Genomic DNA, 24,863 nt, shown 5'->3' with positions numbered 1-24,863 from the left:
TATTGAGAAACAAATTTGGAAGGAGATTTCAGTTATCTGTATGAATAATAGGGTGGTTATGGTAGGGGATTTTATCTTCCAAACATAGATTGCGACTGCCATAATGTTAAGGGTTTAAATGGAGAGAAATTTATTATGTGTGTACAACAAAATTTTCTGATTCAGTATGCAGATGTACCTACTAAAGAAGGTGCAAAACTTCACCTACTCTTGGGAAATTAGGCAGGTCAGATGATTGTGGTGTCAGTGCGGGAGCACTTTGGGGCAGCGACCATAATTCTATTAGTTTTAAAATAGTGATGGAAAAGGACAGACCAGATCTTAAAGTTGAATTTCCAAAATGAAGGAAGGCTAATTTTTATAGTATTAGGCAAGAACTTTCAAAAGCTGATTGGGAGCAGATGTTCCAAATTTAAAGTTTTTTTTTAAGCGCTTAGCGGATCCGGAAGCTGGTGTCGCGCTAGCTTACCTGGGAAGGTTTTTTTTCTTATATAAGCGCGCAGCTTCAAGCCTTCGGCCTCACTCTCTCGGCGGAGCAGGTAACGGCTGTCTGGTGGTGTTTTTTTAAGTCGGTGGTATAGTCCAGTTTTTGTTTTTTAATGGCTAAAATTTAAAATTTTTTTAAGCGCCTAGCGGACCCGGAAGTGCGCAGGCGAGAAACCCGAGGCACTACAGGGGTAGAGCCTCCCACCCGCCTTCCACCTCTAACCTAATAATAAGACCCGTTGTGGTAAGCAGGTAAGTGCTGCATTTTGCTTGTTTGTTTCTTTAGATCTAGTTTTTTAAAGTTTACCTTTTAGAGGGATGGCAGCGAAGGCAGTGCAATGTTCCTCTTGCAACATGTATGAGGTGAGGGAAGCCATTAGCGTCCCTGCTGATTACACTTGCTAGAAGTGTACCCATCTCCAGCTCCTCCAAGACCGTGTTAGGGAACTGGAGCTGGAGTTGGATGAACTGTGGATCATTCGGGAGACAGAGGTGGTCATAAATCAGAGCTTTAGGGAAGTAGTTACTCCGAAAGTTATAGAGAGATGGGTGACAGTGAGGAGGAGTGGGAGGAACCAGCCAGTGCAGGGACCCCCTGCGGTCATTCCCCTCAAGAACAAGTATACCGTTTTGGATACTTGTGGGCGGGGATGACTTACCAGGGGTAAGCAACGAGGTTCAGGCCTCTGGCACGGAGCATGGCCCCGTTGCTCAGAAGGGAAGGGTGGAGAAAGGTAGAGCGATAGTTATTGGGGACTCAATAGTGAGGGGCACAGATAGGTGGTTTTGAGGGGGCGACAGAGACTCACGATTGGTATGTTGCTCCCAGGTGTAAGGGTACGCGATGTCTCTGATCGTGTTTTCTGGGTCCTTAAGCGGGAGGCGGAGCAGTCCCAGATCGTGGTCCACGTTGGAACCAACGACATAGGTAGGAGGAGGGGTGAGGATGTTAGGCAGGCTTTAGGGTGCTAGATTGGAAGCTCAGAGCTAGAACGAACAGAGTTGTTGTCTCTGGTTTGTTACCCGTGCCACGTGATAGAGAGTCGAGGAATAGGGAGAGAGAACAGTTAAATGCGTGGCTACAGGGATGGTGCAGGAGGGAGGGATTCCGGTTTCTGGACAATTGGAGTTCTTTCTGGGGAAGGTGGGACCTGATGGTCTACTCCTGAACCTGAGGGGCACCAGTATCCTTGGGGGGACGTTTGCTAGTTCTCTTTGGGAGGGTTTAAACTAACTCTGCAGGGGCATGGGAACCTGGACTGTAGCTTTAGGGTACAGGACCTTGAGTGTAGGGAGGTTAGGAATAAGGCATCGATCTCGAAGGAGGGTGCCGGTAAACAGGAAGGTGGCTTGAAGTGTGTATACTTCAATGCCAGAAGTATAAGAAATAAGGTAGGTGAATTTGCAGCGTGGGTTAATACTTGGGACTTCGATGTTGTGGCGATTACAGAGATGTGGGTAGAACAGGGACAGGAATGGCTGTTGCAGGTTCCAGGGTTTAAATGTTTTAGCAGGGTCAGAGATGGGGGTAAAAGAGAGAGAGGTGTGGCATTGCTTGTCAAGGATAGTATTACAGCAGTGGAAAGGACGATGGAGGAAGACTTGCCATCTGAGGTAGTTTGGGCTGAGGTTAGAAATAGGAAAGGTGAGGTCACCCTGTTAGGAGTTTTCTACAGGCCTCGTAATAGTCCAAGAGAAGTAGAGGAAAGTATTGCGAGGATGATTCAGGAGAAGAGTGAAAGTAGTAGGGTGGTTGTTATGGGGGACTTTAACTTCCCAGATATTGACTGGGAAAGCTATAGCTCGAGTTCGTTAGATGGGTCGGTGTTTGTCCAATGTGTGCAGGAGGGTTTCCTGACACAATATGTAGACAGGCCAACAAGAGGTGAGGCTATACTGGATTTGGTTCTAGGTAATGAACCAGGCCAGGTGTTAGACTTGGAGGTAGGTGAGCACTTCGGGGACAGTGACCACAACTCGGTGACTTTTACTCTAGTGATGGAGAGGGATAAGTGTGCACTGCAGGGCAAGAGTTATAGGTGGGGGCAGGGAAATTATGATGCGGTCAGGCATGACTTAGGATGCGTGGATTGGAAAAATAGGCTTCAAGGGAAGAACACAAATGATATGTGGAGCTTGTTCAAGGAACAGCTATTGGGAGTCCTTGATAAGTATGTGCCAGTCAGGCAGGGAGTAAAGGGTCTTGTGAGGGAGCCGTGGTTTAATAAGGAATTGGAATCCCTTGTGAAAGGGAAGAGGGCAGCCTATATAAAGATGAGGCGTGAAGGTTCAGTTGGGGCGATTGAGAGTTATAAGGTAGCCAGGAAGGAGCTAAAGAGAGAGCTAAGAGCAGCGAGAAGGGGACATGAAAAGTCCTTAGTTGGTAGGATTAGGGAAAACCCAAAGGCTTTCTATAGGTATGTCAGGAATAAAAGGATGACTAGGGTAGGTATCGGTCCAGTCAAGGATAGTAGTGGGAAGTTGTGCATGGAGACGGAGGAGATTGGAGAGACACTAAATCAATACTTTTCATCAGTATTCACTCAGGAACAGGACACTGTTGCTGATGTGAATATTGAGTCACAAGTAATTAGAATGGATGACCTTGAGGTATGTAGGGAAGAGGTCTGGGGAATACTGGAAAGGATGAAAATAGATCAGCCCCTTGGGCTGATGGCATTTATCCTAGGATCCTCTGGGAAGCTAGGGAGGAGATAGCGGAGTCATTGCCCTTGATTTTTATGTCGTCATTGTCTACGGGAATAGTGCCAGAAGACTGGAGGATAGCGAATGTGGTCCCCTTGTTCAAGAAGGGGAGTAGGGATAGCCCGAGTAACTATAGGCCAGTGAGTCTCACTTCTGTTGTGGGCAAAGTCTTAGAGAGAATTGTAAGGGATAGGATTTATGAACATCTGGATAGGAATAATACGATCAAGGATAGTCAGCATGGTTTTGTGAAGGGCAGGTCATGCCTCACAAACCTTATTGAGTTCTTTGAGAAGGTGACCAAGGAAGTGGATGAGGGTAAAGCAGTAGATGTGGTGTATATGGATTTTAGCAAGGCGTTCGATAAGGTACCCTATGGTAGGCTAATGCAAAAACTACGGAGGTATGGCATTGAGGGTGCATTAGAGGTTTGGATTAGGAATTGGCTGGCTGGAAGGAGACAGAGGGTAGTAGTTGATGGTATAGGTTCATCTTGGAGTGCAGTTACTAGCGGTGTTCCACAAGGATCTGTTTTGGGACCATTGCTGTTTGTCATTTTTATAAATGACCTGGAGGAGGGGCTTGAAAGCTGGGTGAGCAAGTTTGCGGATGACACGAAAGTCGGTGGAGTTGTGGACAGCAAAGAAGGATGTGGCAGGTTACAGCGGGATATAGATAAGTTGCAGAGCTGGGCAGAAAGGTGTCAAATGGAGTTCAATGTAGCTAAGTGTGAAGTCATTCACTTTGGTAGGAGTAACAAGAAGATGGATTACTGGGCTAATGGAAGGCTACTTGGTAGTGTGGATGAGCAGAGGGATCTTGGTGTCCATGTACACAGATCTCTGAAAGTTGCCACCCAGATAAATAGTGCTGTGAAGAAGGCATATGTTGTACTGGGCTTTATTGGGAGAGGAACTGAGTTCCGGAGTCCTGAGGTCATGTTGCAGTTGTATAAGACTCTGGTGCGGCCTCATCTGGAGTATTGCGTGCAGTTTTGGTCGCCATACTATAGGAAGGACGTGGAGGCATTGGAACGAGTGCAGAGGAAGTTTACCAGGATGTTGCCTGGCGTGGTAGGAAGATCATATGAGGAAAGGCTGAGGCACTTGGGGCTGTTCTCATTGGAGAAAAGAAGGTTTAGGGGAGGTTTGATAGAGGTGTACAAGATGATTAGGGGTTTAGATAGGGTTGACAGTGAAAACCTTTTTCCGCTAATGGAGTCAGCTGTTACTAGGGGACACAGCTTTAAAGTAAGGGGTGGTAGGTATAGGACAGATGTTAGGTGTAGATTCTTTACGCAGCGGGTTGTGAGTTCATGGAATGCCCTGCCAGTAGCAGTGGTGGATTCTCCCTCTTTATGGTCATTTAAGCGGGCATTGGATAAGCATATGGAGGTTATTGGGCTAGTGTAGGTTAGGTAGGCTTTGGTCGGCGCAACATTGAGGGCCGAAGGGCCTGTACTGCGCTGTATTTTTCTATGTTCTATGTTCTATGTTCACAGGTAAAGGGATGGCTGGAAAATGGTAAGCCTTCAGAAATGAGTTAACAACAGTATATTCCTGTTAGGATGAAAGGAAAGGCTGATAGGTGCAGGGAAAGTCAGCTGACAAGAGAAATCGAGGGTTTGGTTAAGAAAAAGAAAGAAGCATTTGTCTGGTACAGACAGGATAGATTGAATGAATCCTTAGAAGAGTATAAAGGCAGTTGGAGTATACTTAAGAGGGGAATCAGGAGGGTAAAGAGGGGACATGAGATAACTTTGGCAATAGAGTTGAGGAGAATCCAAAGGGTTTTCACAAATATATTAAGGACAAAAGGGTAACTAGGGAGAGAATAGGGCCCCACAAAGATCAGCAAGGCGACCTTCGTGTGGAGCCGCAAGAGATCAGAGAGATACTAAACGAGTATCTTGCATCAGTGTTCACTATGGAGAGGGATATGGAAGATATAGAATGGAAGGAAATAGATGGTTACATCTTGAAAAATGTTCATATTACAGAGGAAGAAGTGCTGGATATCTTGAAACACAGAAAGGTGGACAAATCCCCAGGTCCTGATCAGGTGTAATCTAGAACTCTGTGGGAAGCTAGGGAAGCAATTGCTGGGCCCCTTGCTGAGATATTTGTATCATTGATAGTCACAGGTGAGGTGCCGGAAGACTGGAGGTTAGTTAGTGTAGTACCGCTATTTAGAAAAAGTGGTAATGATAAACCAGGGAACTATAGACCAGTGAGCCTGATGTCGGTGGTGGTCAAGTTGTTGGAGGGAACCCTAAGGGATAGTATTTACACGTATTTGGAAAAGCAAGGACTGATTAGTGTTCATCATTTCTTGTGCATGGGGAATCATGTCTCACAAACTTGATCGAGTTTTTTGATGAATCAGCAAGGAGGACTAATGAGGGCAGAGTAGTCGATGTGATCTATACGGACTTCAGTAAGGCGTTTTACAAGGTTCCCCATGGGTGACTGGTTAGCAAGGTTAGATCTCATGGAATCCAGGGTAAACTAGCAATTTGGTTACAGAACTGGTTCAAAGGTAGAAGACAGAGCATGGTGGTGAAGGATTGTTTTATAGACTGGAGGCTTGTGACCAGTGGAGTATCACAAGGATTGGTGCTGGGTCCACTACTTTTCATCATTTACATAAATGATTTGAATGTGAACATTGGAGGTATAGTTAGTAAGTTTGCAGTTGACACCAAAGTTGGAGGTGTAGTGGACAGCGAAGAGGGTTACCTCAGATTACAATGGGATCTTAATCAGTGGGCCGATGGGCTAAGTGGCAGTTGGAGTTTAATTTAGATAAATGTGTGGTGCAGCATTTTGAGAAAGCAAATCTTAGCAGGACTTCTACACTTAATGGTAAGGTCCTGGGGATTGTTGCGGAACAAAGAGACCTTGAAGTGCAGGTTCATAGCTCCTTGAAAGTAGAGTCACAGGTAAATAGGATAGTGAAGAATGTGTTTTGTATCCTTTCCTTTATTGGTCAGCGTATTGAGTACAGGAGTTGGGAGGTCATGTTGTGCCTGTGAAAGACGTTGGTTAGGCCACTTTTGGAATATTGTGTGCAATTCTGGGTCTCCTTCCAATAGGAAAGATGTTGGAAAACTTGAAAGGGTTCAGCAAAGACTTACAAGGATGTTACCAGAGTTGGAGGATTTGAGCTATAAGGCTGAGGGTGTTTTCCTTGGAGCGTCGGAGGCTGAGAAGTGACCTTATGGAATTTTATAAAATTGTAAGTGGCATGGATAGGATAAATCAAAAAATTTTTTTCCCTGGAGTGGGCAAGTCCAGAATTAGAGGGCGTAGGTTTAGGGTGAGAGGGGAAAGATATAAAAGGAACCGAAGGGGCAACTTTTTCATGCAGAATGTAGTGTTTGAATGGAACGAGCTGCCAGAGGAAATGGTGGAGGCTAGTGCAATTGCAATATTTAAAAGGTATCTTGATAGGTAAATGATTAGGAAGGGTTTAGAGGGTTATGGGCCAAGTGCTGACAAATGGGACTAGATTAGGTTGGGATATCTGGTTGGCATGGATGGGTTGGACCAAATGGTTTGTTTCCATGCTGTACATCTCTCTGACTCCCTGACTCTAAATTTGCCAAACAAACTAGACATTGAGAATTCTCAATATGAACATCAGCGTGGGTACCCACTGACTTCATGTTTGCCACTTGCTCCAGAGGACCTTTATGTTGGATGCCAGGCACAATCAACTCAAGGCATGCTCCATGGGCATTAACTACATGCACTCCACAAGTCCATGGACATTGGCATTGATATGTGCCAACCTCTAAGAACTATCATGGCACATTTCCAATCCACGTACAGACTGGTTCAACATTTCATGCATCTTGAATTGAATTGAATCATTTATTTATTGCCACGTGTATTTGATATATAATACAATGAAAAGTGTGTACCATTGCCATACATAGGCACCATTCACATTGACTTAGAATAAAAGTCAGAGTCTCGCTCCGGGATCCCCAGCCCATACCATACTGCTGTCAGAGTCCACACTGGGATTCCCAGCCCACACCATGCTGCCCCCAGAGGGATTCCCAGCCCACATTATGCTGCCCCCAGAGGGATTCCCAGCCCACATTATGCTGCCCCCAGAGGGATTCCCTGCCCACATCATGCTGCCCCCAGAGGGATTGCCTGCCCACATTATGCTGCCCCCAAAGTCCATACTGGGATACCGAGCCCACATCATGCTGCCCCCAGAGGGATTCCCAGCCCACACCATGCTACCCCCAAAGTCCACACCAGGATTCCAAAAGCCCACATCATGCTGCTCCCAGAGTCCACACTGGGATTCCTAGCCCACATCATGCTGCCCCGAGAGGGATTCCCAGCCCACACCATGCTACCCCCAAAGTCCACACCGGGATTCCAAAAGCCCACATCATGCTGCTCCCAGAGTCCACACCGGGATTCCCAGCCCCACATCATGCTGCTGTTAGTGTCCACTCTGGGCTACACCAGCCCACGCCATGTCACCGCCAAAGCCTGCTCCAGATTCCTCAGTCCACACCATGCTGCCTCCATGGGTCCACCCCATGCAGAAGTGAGAGTCCTGCTCTGGGATTCCCAGTGCACACCATGCCGCTGCCTCAGACCCACTTTACTTGGAAGCAAGAATTCCACGCCAGGCTTCACAGGTGAACAGATTGACTTTGCAGTAGTCATGCGGCCTCTGAAGGTACCGTCACTGCTGGGGAGCCCATTGAACCCACTCTCCCACCAGAGAGGTCTGTTTATCAAGTTAATTTGAAAAAAAAAGGAAAAGAAGGATAAAGAAATAAACAAAAGAAAGAAAAGTGGATGAAGATGACAAGGGCTTGTCTTGGGGTGCCCTTGTGAATATTATTGTAATGCTGCAGCAAGGATCCTGTGTATGCAGGGACATGCATCATGCTCATGGGCTGGATCAGACTGCCTCCCTAGGCTGTTCACTTGCTGTCACAGAGTTCACTCAATCTGAGCCTACTTGGATGCTCAGAGCATCCCTTCTTCACCATGCCTCCAGATTCTTGCTTGCAGAGCTTTGCTGCGATTTTCCTTATCTGTCTTTAGATACAGAGATCCCTGACCTTGAGAAAGTGAGCCAATGGCATTTAAATCTTGCTTTAGTGGATAATGATGGTAATTTTAGGACCCTCTGCTAAAATCTCTGTGCCTAACCTTTAATGTTGCTTCATTTTACATGAGTGCTTTTGTGAATTGTCCTGATGAATGCAAGATGTAAAGCTTCAACAAAGTTATCTTTATTCAGCAATACTCGATTTCTGTGTTTCCAAAACATTAACTGTCATGTATGATCTACTAAAATTATGATTGTTTATCTTAAAAATCCTTCATGCAATTACTCAGTACAATGAGCAAGTAGATGCCAAGGTGTTAAATGAAATTGATTAGGGGAACTGAACTCATAGGATTCTCAGTTCTACTTTCCACAGTCAGCAACATCACTACTCGACAAATCTTATATCACTTACCCCAGTGATGTAATTACATAGCCCTATTTGGCAGCCTGTGGAAGAAATTCATTTCCTACTCTTGAAACAATACAATACAAAGCCATTAAGGCCAGCAGACTGCATGAGGACAGTCATTTTTCATCTATCTACCAGAACCCATTTAGTGTAAACAGCCTGTTGCAAGCAGCTCAAAATAACCTATCACAGCAAATATAATGGAACACGTTTTCCAAATCAATTAATTCTTTCTCCCTTGTAACCTTGCCCCTCTTGTGAAAGCATTCAATTACACTGGGGTGTAAGGTTGTGAATGATATGTCTCATGGCTAATATGCAATATGTTAGTCTTCCAAATATTTTGAAGTCTACCATCTAGCTGATGTTTAATGGACTTTTTAAAGGTTTGCAATTGAAATCTTTGAGTTTTTCGGAGGCAGTTACTGTCTGTTTATGCTACATTTCCACCATGATGTGCCATCATATTGTATCTAGGATCTGTAAATTGATTCTTTATAAACAGCCATTACTGTTAATCCAGACTTGTACTGCCCTCATGAGCTGCCATGGTGGGCTTTTGACCTTAAGCAAAGTATCATAACTGACAAAATGATACTCACCTTCCCATAACATATGAACTAGTTGTCGGTCATGTGTACTGAAAGATTCAACAGATCCATATTACAGTTTCTGGTAACTACATATATTACAATCACAGGCACTGCTGTGTCTAGGCTAGTACTGGGCAATTTGGTTATAAACAATAGCCTACTTAGAGCCATAGAGTCCCAAAATAATATCCCAAAAATTCAAGCAAGTGAGAGGGCAGAGCTGAGTATAGTAGCCACAAGAAGGGAGAAGTTGCTAGAAAAACTGAATGACCTGAAGGTGGATAGATCACATGGATCAGTTGGATTACGCCTCAGAGTTTGAAGGGAGATAGCTGAAGAGATAGTTACGGTGTTAGTGGTGGATCTTTCAGGAATCACTGGAGTCAAAGAGGGCCCCAAAGGACTGGAAAATCACTAATGTGCTACTGCGTGTCCTCGATAGGTATGTACCAGTCAGGCATGGTGTAAAGGGCCTTGTGAGGCAGCCGTGGTTTAGTAAGGAATTGGAGTCCCTTGTGAAAGGGAAGAAGGCGGCATATGTAAAGATGAGGCGTGAAGGTTCAGTAGGGGCGATTGAGAGTTATAAGGTAGCCAGGAAGGAGCTAAAGAGGGAGCTAAGAGAAGCAAGAAGGGGACATGAAAAGTCTTTAGCTGGTAGGATTAGGGAAAACCCAAAGGCTTTCTATAGGTATGTCAAGAATAAAAGGATGACTAGGGTAGGTATCGGTCCAGTCAAGGATAGTAGTGGGAAGTTGTGTGTGGAGGCAGAGGAGATTGGAGAGACATTAAATCAGTACTTTTCATCAGTATTCACTCAGGAACAGGACACTGTTGCTGATGTGAATATGGAATCACAAATAATTAGAATGGATGCCCTGGAAATATGCAGGGAAGAGGTTTTGGGAATATTGGAAAGGATGAATATAGATAAGTCTCCTGGGCCTGATGGCATTTACCCCAGGATCCTATGGGAAGCTAGGGAGGAGATAGCAGAGCCATTGGCCTGGATTTTTATGTCGTCATTGTCAACGGGAATAGTACCAGAGGACTGGAGGATAGCGAATGTGGTCCCATTGTTCAAGAAAGGGAGTAGGGATAGCCCTAGTAACTATAGGCCAGTGAGTCTGACTTCAGTGGTGGGCAAAGTCTTAGAGAGAATGGTAAGGGATAAGATTTATGAACATCTGGGTAGGAATAACGTGATCAGGGATAGCCAGCATGGTTTTGTGAAGGGCAGGTCGTGCCTCACAAACCTTATTGAGTTCTTTGAGAAGGTGACTAAGGAAGTGGACGAGGGTAAAGCAGTAGATGTTGTGTATATGGATTTTAGTAAGGCGTTCGATAAGGTTCCCCATGGTAGGCTAATGCTAAAACTTCGGAGGTATGGCATTGAGGATACATTAGAGGTTTGGATTAGGAATTGGCTGACTGGAAGGAGACAGAGGGTAGTAGTTGATGGATTATGTTCATCTTGGAGTGCAGTTACTAGCGGTGTACCACAAGGATCTGTTTTGGGACCATTGCTTTTTGTTATCTTTATAAATGATCTAGAGGAAGGACTTGAAAGCTGGGTAAGCAAGTTTGCGGATGACACAAAAGTCGGTGGAGTTGTGGATAGTGAGGAAGGAAGTGGTAGGTTACAGCGGGATATAGATAAGCTGCAGAGCTGGGCGGAAATGTGGCAAATGGAATTCAATGTAGCTAAGTGCGAAGTCGTTCACTTTGGTAGGAATAACAAGATGATGGATTACTGGGCTAATGGTAGGCTACTTGGTAGTGTGGATGAGCAGAGGGATCTTGGTGTCCATGTACACAGATCTCTGAAAGTTGCCACCCAGGTAAATAGTGCTGTGAGGAAGGCATATGGTGTACTGGGCTTTATTGGCAGAGGAATTGAGTTCCGGAGTCCTGAGGTCATGTTGCAGTTGTATAAGACTCTGGTGAGGCCTCATCTGGAGTATTGTGTGCAGTTTTGGTCACCATACTATAGGAAGGATGTGGAAGCTTTAGAACGAGTGCAGAGGTGGTTTACCAGGATGTTGCCTGGAATGGTAGGAAAATCTTATGAGGAAAGGCTGAGGCACTTGGGGCTGTTCTCATTGGAGAAGAGAAGGTTTAGGGGAGATCTGATAGAAGTGTATAAGATGATTAGGGGTTTAGATAGGGTAGATACTAAGAACCTTTTACCGCTAATGGAGTCAGGTGTTACTAGGGGACATAGCTTTAAATTAAGGGGTGGTAGGTATAGGACAGATGTTAGGGGTAGATTCTTCACACAGCGGGTTGTGAGTTCATGGAATGCCCTGCCCGTATCAGTGGTGAACTCTCCTTCTTTATGGTCATTTAAGCGGGCATTGGATAGGCATTTGGAAGTTATTGGGCTAGTATAGGTTAGGTAGGATTCGGTCGGCGCAACATCGAGGGCCGAAGGGCCTGTACTGCGCTGTATCCTTCTATGTTCTATGTTCTAATGTGACACCCCTACTTAAAAGGGAGTAAGGCAAAAGACAGAATATTACAGACCAATTAGCCTAACCTCAGTCATGGGTAAGATCGCAGAATCCATTGTGAAGGATGAGATTTCTGAACACTTGGAAGTGTATGGCTAAATAAGGCAAAGTCAGCATGGTTTCATCAACAGGATGTCATGTCTGACAAATCTGTTAGAATTATTTGAGGAAGTAATGAGCAGGTTAGACCAAGGAAAGACGATGGATGTTATCTACCTGAACTTCAATAAGGCTTTTGACAAAGTGGCACACAGGATGCTACTGAGTAAGATAAGGGCCCATGGTGTCAGAGGCAAGGTGTTAGCATGGATAGAAGCTTGGCAGTCTGGCAGAAGCAGAGAGTGGGATAAAACGGTCCTTCTTAGGATGACAAGTGGTGTTCTGCCAGGCTCAGGCTTGGGACCAGAACGTTTCATTTCATACATTAATGATCTAGATGAAGGAACTGAGGGTATTCTGGCCACATTTGCAGACAATACAAAGATATGTAGAGGGACAGGTTACATTGAGAATTTGGGGGGGTGGGGTGGGGGTGGGTGTGAGGGGAGACTGCCAGAGAATTTGCGCAGGCTAGGAGACTTTGCAAAGAAGCGATAGATGGAGTGCAACGTGGGAATGTGTGAGGTCATGCACTTTGGTAGTAAGAATAGAGGGATGAACCATTTTGAGAGGACTTGAATTTAGAAGCAGGGATGTATTTCTGAGGCTCTATAAGGTTCTGGTCAGACCATATTTGGAGTATTGTGCACAGTTTTGGGCCCCATATCTCTGGAAGGATGTGCTGGCCCTGGAGTGCGCTCAGTGGAGGTTCATAAGAATGGTCCCTGGAATGAATATTAGGAACTTATATGAGGAACTCTGGGTCTATACTTGATGGAGTTTAGAAGGATGAAAGGAGGAACTAGTTGAAACAAACAGAATACTGAATGGTCTGGACAGAGTATACATTGGGAAGGTGTTTCCCTTGATAGGAGAGACTAGGACCTGAGAGCACAACCTTAGAGTAAAGGGAAGGCCTTTCATAACAGAGATAAGGAGAAACTTCTTCAGCCAGAGAATGGTGAATTTATGGAATTCATTGCCACAGAAGACAGTGTAGGAATTCATTGCCACAGAAGACAGTGTAGGCCAGATCATTGAGTATACTTAAGATTGAGATAGATAGGTTCTTGAGGATGGAGGGGATCAAGGGTTACATGGACAAAGCAGGAGATTGGAATAGAAAAACTTATCAGCCATGAATGAATGGCCTAATTCCTGCCCCTTTGTTTCATGGTCTTATGGCCTTATAGAGTCATACAGCATGGAAACAGACCCTTCAATCCAACTTGTCAATGCTGACCATAATCCCAAACTGAACTAGTCACACCTACCTACACTTGGCCCACATCCCTCCAAACATTTATTATTTATCTACTCACCTAAATGTATTTTAAACATTATAATTGTGCCAGCATCCATCACTTCCTCAGGAAATCCATTCCACGCATGAACAAGGCTCTCTGTAAAAAAAAAGTCCCTCGTGTCGTTTTAAAATCTTTCTCCTCTCAGCTTAAAAATCTGCCTTCTAGCCTTGAAATCTTCCACTGTCAGGAAAGATACCTGCTTTTCACCTAATGTGTACTCCTTATCATTTTATAAATCTTTACAAGGTCACCTCTCAACCCCGCCCCAGAAGTAAAATCCCAGTGTATCCAGCCTTTCTTTATAACTCAAACCCTCCATTCAGGACATCATCCTGGTAAATCACTTCCCTCAGCTTTGGTGGCAGTGATAAGATGGAGACTGAAGCATTTATGCCATCAGCTCACATGACATGATGCATTGACAATATGATGAGCATGTCCCTTAAAGGTATACTGCATACAGCTGTTACACAGCAGTGGGCACTCTGCATTCTCTGATTCCATGCCCAATGGCTGTTCTGTATCTATTAGCAGTAAGTGTTGATATTGTGTTCAACCAGAGGTGCATGAATCTGTGTTAATCAACTTAAACGTTGCAGGGATCATGATACGGAGACAATGAGTGAGAGTGTTGACATTTTCCTCTCTCTGTTTCAAGAGATGCATCAATCAATTGTACCAAGTGTAATGTGTTTTGTTTTCTATCAACCAATTTAGCACAGGAATTGAAGGTGGGAGCTTTTATGATCCATTGGTAGTATCCATACCTCTGAACCAAGAGACCTAGATTCAAGTCCAACCTGCTCCACAGATACATAATTGCATTTCTGAACAGTTTGATTGGAAAATATCCAGGAAATTGAGGTGGGGATATTTTTGGCCTAGAGAGTATGACTTTGAGAGAGTCTGAGGAGTACACTTAACAAATGAGACATTGGGAAAGATATTGTTCAATGTTTTTTCTTGTTAGTTATCAGAATGATTCTGTGATTGAGGGGTCTCAGAAGGCAATAGCTGGGAACTTGGAGGTTGTACAACTTAGAAACTTTGACTGGACATTAAAAAAATCAGTAAATGTGACTCCAAATTCTTCAGTGACCAAGCGTTCAAGTATTCCTTTCATTAGTCATGCGGAATGGTGACATGTATAAAATATTGCCCAAAACTGGCACCTTTTGAAATACTCTTTCTATGTCTAACACTAGCTGGTTAAAAACAATGTTTTAGACAAGCAGTCCTGGAAATGTATCAATCCTTTTGCTTATTCATAACCATTGTAATAGCAATTCCACTGGAAAGGCAACAAGAACTCCCCATATGCAGTAAACAAGGAATTGATCTTTTACAATTCCTGCAACCAAAGAAACACAGGAATTCTCAGAATCAGCTCTTTGGTGCAGCTGCAGTTGAATGGAACTTCTGTCTGGCAGAGTGACAGCCTGGAGACAATATACCAGATCCCAGGTAATGGAATCATTTGCAGTGTTGGGTCAGGCTAACAGTGCCCATGATAGTAACTACCTAGTGAGATCATGATCTAGCATTGTAGGTCAGATTGTATTGTCATTTTGTCTGAGGTGGCCCCGGAAACTGCCATGCTGAATGAAAAACTCAACTTTTTGTTTTCAGCCAGGAAATGAGCTTCCTTTTGGCATCAAGTGAAATAATTAACACTCCTGCTGTAAATTCCAAAAAAATCAGGAGAATGAATCATCTTGTATGACAATTCCAGCAAGAAACAGGGTTGAACTTCATCCAGATGCAGATCACCATTCCATCTCTACCACAGATTTGTTTTCAGAGGAAATCCATCATTTGTACATTATCAGGGGTTCTTTACATCCTCTCCTTTTTCTGTGCATTATTAATAAACAGATTCGGCAGCACATTGCTGCAACACTCATGTGAAGATAATAACTCTTGTTGAAGGCACTTCTGAGCATGGGTTTGATTAATTTTATTTCATCTATATAATGAACATTCAATTAAAAGACAGATAATGAAACATTCATTTCACTGGGCTGTTATGCCACTCTTTATTGAATTTTTATTATAGCTGTAGAACTTTGAGATATTCCTCCCATTATGCCAGTGCCTGGCAGCACATATTCCAACTCATTTTCATCAAAATATGTAGTTGATGCCACATTTATTCAGAGACTTAAGCTGTCCGTAACCTTCATTTTACTTAACTCTTGTGATAACAATAAGTGTATCCACATTTCCATTTCTATCGTACACAATTTTGGAATGATAATTGAGCAAACACAGACAACAAACAGTGTAGTGGTTCTGTTATACTGCCACATTCAATCTCCATTTCTTGATTTATTTTGCTGTCACATCACCCAATATTTGATCGGTGTCCACAAATGAGATGTTAATTACATTGTAATGTCTCCAAATCCTGTCTATTGTGCATTCTCCGCTTCTCCATTCATCTCACCATAGATAATCATGCCTTCAACAAACTAAGCTCTAAACTCTTGAATTTCTATCCTACAATTCTCAACCTCTTTCTCCTCTTCCAGAGCACTTCCTAAAATGTAGCTCTTCAATTGAAATTTTAGTCATTTATCATAGGTTGCCATTCTTTGATTTAGTCTCAGTATTAATGTGATTGTAGTTATTTGAAGTGTCTTTGATAATTTTGCAATCACGTTGCACCTTTGGCATTGTAAGCTATTGTTCCAAGATTCTCAAACTCTTTCTGACAGCACAGGACCCTGACATTGAAGAAAGAGTCTTTTCAGCCCATTGAAAAGGCTTTGGTAAGTGCTGGATAGAGAATGCATCACAAAACCCCATCCTGAGCAACATTTCAGTTCTGTTACCCGACAAACCGTCCTGTGCAGAGCTGCCGTGGGAATCAGCTGTAATCTCTGCAAAAGTGATCAGCCTATTGTTTAGATTAAGGTCCAAACTCCAAAGGAAATTAATCCACAGTGATAAAACATTCTCTCTGTCAGATTTGATGCTGCTGGCTCCAGAGCATGGAAATTACTTGGAGGCAGCCTTTCCTGTTAACAGGTCAGATGGCCATCAATGCCATCTTTCAAAACCACAGATGGTACCATAGGCTGAAATAGCTTCATCTGTGCACTTAATAATTCTAAGGAAGGTGTACCTGCCTAAAACCTCCTTTTTTGCCATCCCAGAGCACAACGATTTGCAAATGCTGTCAAGCTCACCCACCTCCTTCAGCAGTGACCACCACTCCTGTTTGAACTGTTGCCAGTTGTGCTATAAAGCTTCTTACAGGCCCTACTGCATCATAATGCTATCTGCTTCCCCTAACTGGATGGTAAATGTGAAAATTCATGTTAGTTGCTCATCTCCGAGAAGATTGTTTTGTGGTCAGCAGACACTAGTGGGGTCGTGAGCCCCACTAGTTATTTACGATGTTGATAGATTCTGTTCACCACATCAAACTCAGCAGTACCACCAATGTATGAATGTCTTGTTTTGATGTTAGGTTTCTGTAAAGGTGATAAAACATGCTGAGGTGTGTGAAAGGATTTCTTTCGTGTGAAGGGCAATATGTTGCCTCCTTGAAACTGATGATAAGGATCTCTGAACGGGAGGTGATATTAATGCGATGACTCACTGGAGTAGTGCACCGGAAATTGAGCTCCGCTATTTTTGGAGTCATCACAAAAGTTAAAGATATTATAAAGTATGCAAAGTTTACAAATTAACTAACTTTCAAATGATGATTGATAGAAAGCATGGATCAGGGATCTGTATTGAACAAGAAGCATTATTAGTGGCAGTTAGATTCTAGTTAGAGGTAAACTATTATAAATCACTGACATATAATACTACTAATTAAAATGCTAATCACCTTAAAAGCACTATTTTACATCCACAAACACAGGCAGACAAACAGACAGACAGTCTAAAATAGTTTGTGGACAGAGGGGAAACATTAGAAGAACAGTTTTGTAGCCTTTGATGCCAGGTTCTCCTTTTGAGATGATCATTATGATTCTTCTGCTGGCTAGCATTTTGCTTTAGTCATTTTTCTCTGGATGATTACAATGTTTTGTAAGAGACACAAGTTGGCCAGTTCCCTTGTAAAAAAGTCTATGACTTATCAATTAAAAGTTACAACTTTCGACAATGGTTCCAAGAAATATAAATTGGTTTTCTTCAAGTTTACAGTGATTTTAACTGTGGAGAGCAGAGAGTTCACTCCTGACTCGGGAGAATTGAAGATTTCTCTCTCTCTGGAACCTGTACCCAATTCCAAGTTGTTCAGCTTTCTGGGAATCAATTACACAGTTGTTGATAGGAAAAAAGGTCACTGTCATTGCTAACTGGTCACTAGTCTATTGACCAATCAACTTCTTATTGCCAGCAAACAATGAAAATGTATACCCTCTTGGCTCCAAATCACGATAACTCAAACATCTATTACTGGTTATTCAAACAAATGTTTACATAAATACTGGCACGAGTGTCAAGTCACTTGCTTGTAAAACATAAAGTATCCTTTCAAACATTGGTTTTAATACAGTGCAGTCTACTCATTTTTGTCCACAGATTTTAGGAAGATATTAAATAAAATTACATGAACCTTATATCAGCGTAAATAGTAATACAGGTAATTATGGAGCTGCTCACTTCAAGCCACTTTTTCTCTGTTTTGAAGATGTCTTTCTGTTCTAAAACTCCAGCTGGATCATTTTTGCATCTGCATCAACAGGTCTGAGATTTCTATGTTCCATTTTGTATGGTGGCTAAAGTTGAAATGGGAACTCAGAAAGTTAACCCTTTTTACTGTCCTGCAAAGTGCTCTGAGCATGCAGCACTGCACTATTGCCCTCCTTAGGTGGACAAGCTTTAGATTTGATGTGTTTATAATGCACGGAGTTCACCTACTTTATCTCCATCCCAGTGGCCTCAGTAATCCCAGCTGGATCACACTGCTACTATCCATTTTGACTGAGCTCAATTCTCACTAGGATTACTTCATCACTTGCCTCAGGAAAGGATCCCATTTCAGATATGCTACTATCTAAACGGATCAGCAAAACTTAATAACATTGTTATTTCTTCTTACCAGTGGAGCTGAGGCCCAGATTCTTATTCATTGTGAGACAGCATAGAAACAAAACAAATAGTCTGCACTGTTCACGAGTTCCATCTGTTCCACATCACCTCAATCTTCATGTAAAGTAATCATGCAGGGATCAATGTTCTGTCATTTGTGTGACCCAGCTTGTTTACAGCTCCAAAGCACTGAGCCACTGCACAATACAGATTGGACAATTACATAGTTGTATTAAACTCAAAGCTTTTCATCACGGAGATCCTTGCAACAAACCAAATGCTTTATCTAAATGCTTCCATCCAGTAATCACCAAGAAGAGTATGTGGACTAATCCTTATTAGTAATAAGATTTTAAAAGCAGACTATGAATCCCACTGTTTGCTGCTGTTTCTCACTGAGTGCTCTGTTTATACCACAGGCATAGATTTAGATATAAGCTGGCATTATATTTGTCACAGCGAGTTTAATTATATAAAACACAGTGAACCATGTAGATCTCCTTTACAGTCCCTTAGCAAACTTAAAATATCACAGATATTCACTCATACCCATGAATACCATTAGACCACATAACTGTATTCTCTCATTGGAAAATTCATGTAGCTATCTGCTGGCTGTTACACTTCTGCAAAGATATTTCTGAAAACAGTGCCACTATCTCAACTTTGGCTATGGTCTACTCCCAGTTAACAATCATCTTTACTATACCTGGGCATTCTGGTCTTAAACTATGATAGACAAGTCCTGCTTGTCTCAGTCTTCCCCTCATCTTGTGGCTTGTTACTAAGGGAGAGCGAGGGTGTCGCAGGAGTGATTCGGGGGTTTTGGTTGGCAAATCAGCATTGCTACCTCTGGAGAGCTCTTCCAAAATTACAGCCCGTTATGGAAAGTGGTGGCTGTTGGGGTGAAGCACACACACTGAGAACAGCTGACCAACCAGAAATCAGGAGTTCTTCTGCTCAATAGCTTCTTGAGGTAGATGATGGCTGCCAGAATCCCAGCATCGCAGAGCAATGGAGGCCAGAAGCAAGTAACAGGTGGCAGGGGTTTCATAGGGCAGAGGTCACAAGGGTAAGGGTCACAGTGAGAGTCATCAAGGGCAATGATTCTTGCCTGGATCTTCCGTCCCAGCACATATCTCATGCCAGGTCCTTCAATCAGGTACTGACTGCCTTTCAACAGAGAAAGATTCTGGGAGTCTGCAAGCAAACCTGCATGTGTTTATTTATAACAAGTGATGACTGATAACAGGCTGCCACTGGTTTAATATCAGCCATGATAGTTTGAGGCCATTTAATGGACATCAAATAGCTGCCCATTTAAGGGCCTTATCTAGAGAAGTCCATTTGTGGACCTTCCCCAATAGACTTAACTGGGGAAAATGAGGGAAGGTGATGGTGTTCCCTCTGCCACCCTCCTCACTAATTAAGTGCACCCACCCACTGGTGGGGAGGGGTTAAAATGTCGGCCTAGGTCTAGGTATTCAAAGAACCTCGAGCCTGTTTTAAACACATCTTTAGCATTCAGATAATATGGGTGGCGGGGGCAGGGTGTTGACGTGGGGATAGGTGAACACAAATAGATGGTATGACCAAGTTGGTCAATGGGAGGAATGGATTCCTCTACCTGTGTTCATTTATCCCCACTTCACCACCCTACTCCCGCCTCCCCTTTTATTCCCCCCATACCCACACCCACACAGTCCAGAAGAAGGGTTACACCTTCCCTTCCCACATGCCCAATACCCAGCATGAGCCAAACTAATGTAGTTTACAAAATACCATGCAAGGACTGCACAAAACACTATATAGGACAAACAGGAAGACAGCTAACAATCCGCATCCACGAACACCAGCTAGCCACAAAACGACACGACCAGTTATCACTAGTAGCCATACACACAGACAACCATCAACATGAATTTGACTGGGAAAACACCACCATCATAGGACAAGCCGGACAGAGAACAGCCAGAGAATTCCTGGAAGCATGGCATTCATCCCCAAACTCCATCAACAGACACATTGACCTGGACCCAATATACAAACCACTACAGCTGAAACTGACACCCGGAAGCGGCAAGAACATCCATCAACAGACACATCGACCTGGACCCCACATACAAATCACTGCAGCTGAAACTGACACCCGGAAGCGGCAAGAACAAACCAATATAAATACCGGAAGAAACATCAAAGCAGCGCTTCACACGAGGCTCCAACAGCACTGATGATGTTCCCTAGCCAGGGAACGAAACATTTGCAGCAAAAACTTCCAGCTCGGCGAACACAACCACAACAAGGGTTACACCTGAAACATTGACTTCTACACCTCCTGATGCTGCCTGGCCTCTGTGCTTGTCCCGCCTTCTAAATTTTACTTCCCTTACAATTGAGCAGACAATATCAACATATAATATGCATATAGATGTTCCTTAATTTTTATCACTAAATTCTAAGTAATGAAACATTATGACTTTTATTTGATGAAGTTCAAATCTATATGCTCCTTGTAGATAAAGGCAATGCATTTAAATATATGTCACCACAGTGAAAGATGTTGCTTCTTTTGAATTATGCTGATCTTGTAATGAATCATAGAATCCCGTGAGTGCAGATAGAGACCATTCAGCCTGTTGAGTCTGCACTAACTCTCCAAAGAACATCCCGCCTAGCTAACTCAGTGACCCTGCAATTACCATGGGTAGTCCACCTGGCTTGCACATCCCCTAAACTATGGGACAATTTAGTATGGCCAATCCACCTAAGGTATACACTATTGGACTGTAGGGGGAAACCAGAACACATGGCAGACCCACACAGACACAGGGAACACACAAACTCTATTTGGACAGTCATCTGAGGCTGGAATCAAACCTAGGTCCATGGTACACTGCGGCAGCCATGATAACCACTGTGCCACTCTGACACCCAATGCCATCTATGTTGCTGTGAAACAATAATTTGTAAGTCTTCCACTCCCATGTTTTCCCTGATATGCAATCATTTAAATGCCTTTATTTTTCATGCTAAGTTGTAATTCCAAACATCAATCCCATTTCATTTGAAAGAGTGGGAGTCATGTTCATAGACTCACAGAAGGACTTTGTTTCTGCATTGGCTCATTAAATGGACATCATTACCTATTGCCAGTCTCCAGTTTTTCCTCATACCATTGCACACTATTTCTCTAGAAATAAACATGCAAAGCACTCGAATGCCTGAATTGAACCTACCTCCACCATACTTCGAGGTAGTACATTCTAAAACCTAACTATTCACTGTGTGAAAAAGTTTTTTGTTAATCACCACCTGCAAGCTTTTTTCACAAATTATTTTAAATCTATGCTCTTTCCTTCTTGATTATTTTATTAGTCAAAATACTTTCTCTCTATCTATTCAAACATTCCACATATCTACTCATAACAAAAGCCGGACTTTGTCGGCCACACGGATTTATGACAGCCCATACTCCGACAGCTATGATCAGACAACTCACAAGAACAAAACACCCAATACTCAGTAAGTGCATGACAATAAATTGCACAGAGGCTGATTTGCATGTGGAATGAATTTCCTAAGTAAATGATGGTTGAAGGCACAATTACAATGCTTAAAAGACATTTGGATACAATCATAGAGTCCTACTTCATGGAAACTGATCCATGCTGACCAAAATTTTGGAATATTGCATTCAATTCTGGTCTCTTTCCTATCAAAAGGATGCTGTGAAACCTGAAAGGGTTCAGAAAAGATTTACAAGGATGTTGGGGGATTTGAGCAATAGGCACTGGCTGAATAGGCTGGGACTGTTTTCCCTGGAGCATCGGAGGCCGCGGGGTGACCTTATGGAGGTTTATTAAATCATGAGGCCATGGATAAGATAAATAGACAAAGTCTGTTCCCTCAAGTGGGGGAGTCTAGAACTATAGAATACAGGTTTAAGGTGAGAGGGAAAAGATGTAAAAGGGACCTAAGGGATAACTTTTTCATGGAGAGTGTGGTGCATATATGGAATGAGCTGCCACAGGAAGTGGTGGAGGCTGGTACAATTGCAGCATTTGAAAGGCATCTGGATATGTATATGAATTGGAAGGGTTTAGAGCGATATAGGCCAAGTGCTGGCAAATGGATTGGGATATCTGTTCACCATGGACAGGTTAGACCGAAAGATCTGTTTCTATGCTGTACATCTCAATGACTCTATGACTTTAACTCCATTTCCCTGCACTTGGCCCATATTCTTCTAATCCTTTCTTATCCATGTTTTTGTCCAATAGCCTTTTAAAGGTGGTACCCGCCTCAACCACGACCGCTGGCAGCTTGTACTATGTCTGTACTACCCTTTGTTTAAAAAGGTTTCCCCTCAGGTTCCCTTTTATTCTTTTCCCTCTAACCTTAAACGGATGCCCTCTAGTCCTCAATTCCCCAACCCTGGGAAAAAGACTGAGTGCATTCACCCTACTCATGCCTCTCATGATCATGTACACCTCTATAAGGATACCCCTCAGTCTCCTATGCTCTAAAGAAAACAGTCCTAGATTGTTCAACCTCTCCCTATAACTCAGACCGTTGAGTTCTGGAAAAAGGATTCTGGGTAATCCAAGATGGAGGATGGGAAAAATTTCTGGCTGTAAGAGCTGCTCCTTTTTTTGCGGTCTTTTAGGTGTTGGAGGTGATTTCCTCAAATTCCAGGAGCAGCAATTACTGTTTTATATGCTGGTGCATTGTTTTGGAACTTTGGGGAAAAAAAAGCCAAAACAACACCAGTTTAAAAGGGAGAAGAGCAGACAAAAGAAGCACATGGTGAGGACAGTGCAGGAGAGAGAGAGAGAGAGAGAGAGAATGAATGAATGAATGAACGAACGAACAAACAAACAAACAAACGAACACCTGCACAGTTACTGCCTTTGCTGTTTGAATTCGCGTATCGCTGGACATCGGAGTGCATATGGGAAAATTAACAAACAGTGAAATTCACAACTAATCTTGGAGGAACTGTTGGGCAAAGTTCATAGCACAGAATCAGATAAGTTAATTGTTGTTTTATGTCTGTCCAAGAGAAAGGCTGCAGTAGTGAGTATAGCCTTTCTTGATCATGTGTTTTTGGAGATAAGTCTCTTGTTTAAACTTAAAATATAAGCCATAGCTATTAATTTAACCTGGGGCAGTGTTTGTAGAGGAGTAAGACGGTGTTATTTTCTGGGTCTGTAGATTGTGAAGGAGGAAGAATGGAGTTTAAAGAGAGTTTAAGGGTTACTGCGGATTATATCTGCCATAAATGCTGTTGGATGCGAATCTTATCAGATCAAGTGGATCGGTTGGAGAAACAGATAGAAGCGATGAGGAATTTGCAACAGTTACAGTATGTGATGGATGGCTGTTAGAGGAAGGGGGAAAGTCTCAGATACAGTCAAATAGATGGGTTAACTCCAGGAAGGGTGAGAGAGATCAGCACCTACAGCAGGAGTCTTTTGTGGATATACCCATTTCAAACAGGTATGCTGTTTTGGAAAATGTAGGGTATGATGGAATCTCAGGGGAACATAGCACGAACAGCCAAGTTTCTGGTACTGAGACCGGCTGTAATGCAATGAGGGGTACGTCAGCTTCCAAGAGATCAATTGTGTTAGGGGATTCTGTAGTCAGAGGTACAGACAGATGTTTTTGCGGCCAGCAGAGCAAAAGCAGAATGCTGTGTTGTTTCCCTGGTGCCAAGATCAAAGATGTCTCAGAGAGGGTGCAGAATGTTCTCATGGGGAGAGGGGCCGGCAGGAGGTCATTGTCCATATCGGAACCAACAACATTGGAAGGGAAAAGGTTGACACTCTGAAGGGAGATTACAGAGAGTTAGGCAGAAATTTAAAAAGGAGGTCCTCAAGGGTAGTATTACTCCCAGTATTATGAGCTAGTGAGGGCAGGAATAGGAGGATAGAGTAGATGAATGCATGGCTGAGGAACTGGTGGATGGGAGAAGGATTCACATTTTTGGATCATTGGAATCTCTTTTGGGGTAGAAGTGACCTGTACAAGAAGGATGGATTGCACCTAAAGGTAATAGTGGCTGAAGAACTTGAACTTAAGGGAATCTATATTTGCCAAGATTTGGTGTTGGAGAGACCGTTAGGTCTGAAGGTTGATAAGCCTCCGAGGCCTGATGGTCTACATCCCAGGGTACTGAAGGAGGTAGCTCGGGAAATCATGGATGCGTTGGTGATTATTTTCCAGAGTTCGATAGATTCGGGGTCGGTTCCTGAGGATTGGAGGGTGGCTAATGTTATACCACTTTTTAAGAAAGGTGGGAGAGAGAAAGCAGGAAATTATAGTCCAGTTAGTCTGACCTCAGTGGTGGGAAAGATGCTGGAGTCTATTATAAAGGATGAAATTACGGCACATCTGGATAGTAGTAACAAGATAGGACAGAGTCAGCATGGATTTATGAAGGGGAAATCATGCTTGACTAATCTTCTTGAATTTTTTGAGGATGTAACTCTGAAGATGGACGAGGGAGATCCAGTAGATGTAGTGTACCTGGACTTTCAGAAAGCTTTTGATAAAGTCCCACACAGGAGGTTAGTGAGTAAAATTAGGGTGCATGGTATTG

This window comes from Hemiscyllium ocellatum, chromosome 4, assembly GCF_020745735.1.
Source record: "Hemiscyllium ocellatum isolate sHemOce1 chromosome 4, sHemOce1.pat.X.cur, whole genome shotgun sequence".
NCBI lineage: Eukaryota > Metazoa > Chordata > Chondrichthyes > Orectolobiformes > Hemiscylliidae > Hemiscyllium > Hemiscyllium ocellatum.
This window is presented reverse-complemented; position numbering follows the sequence as displayed.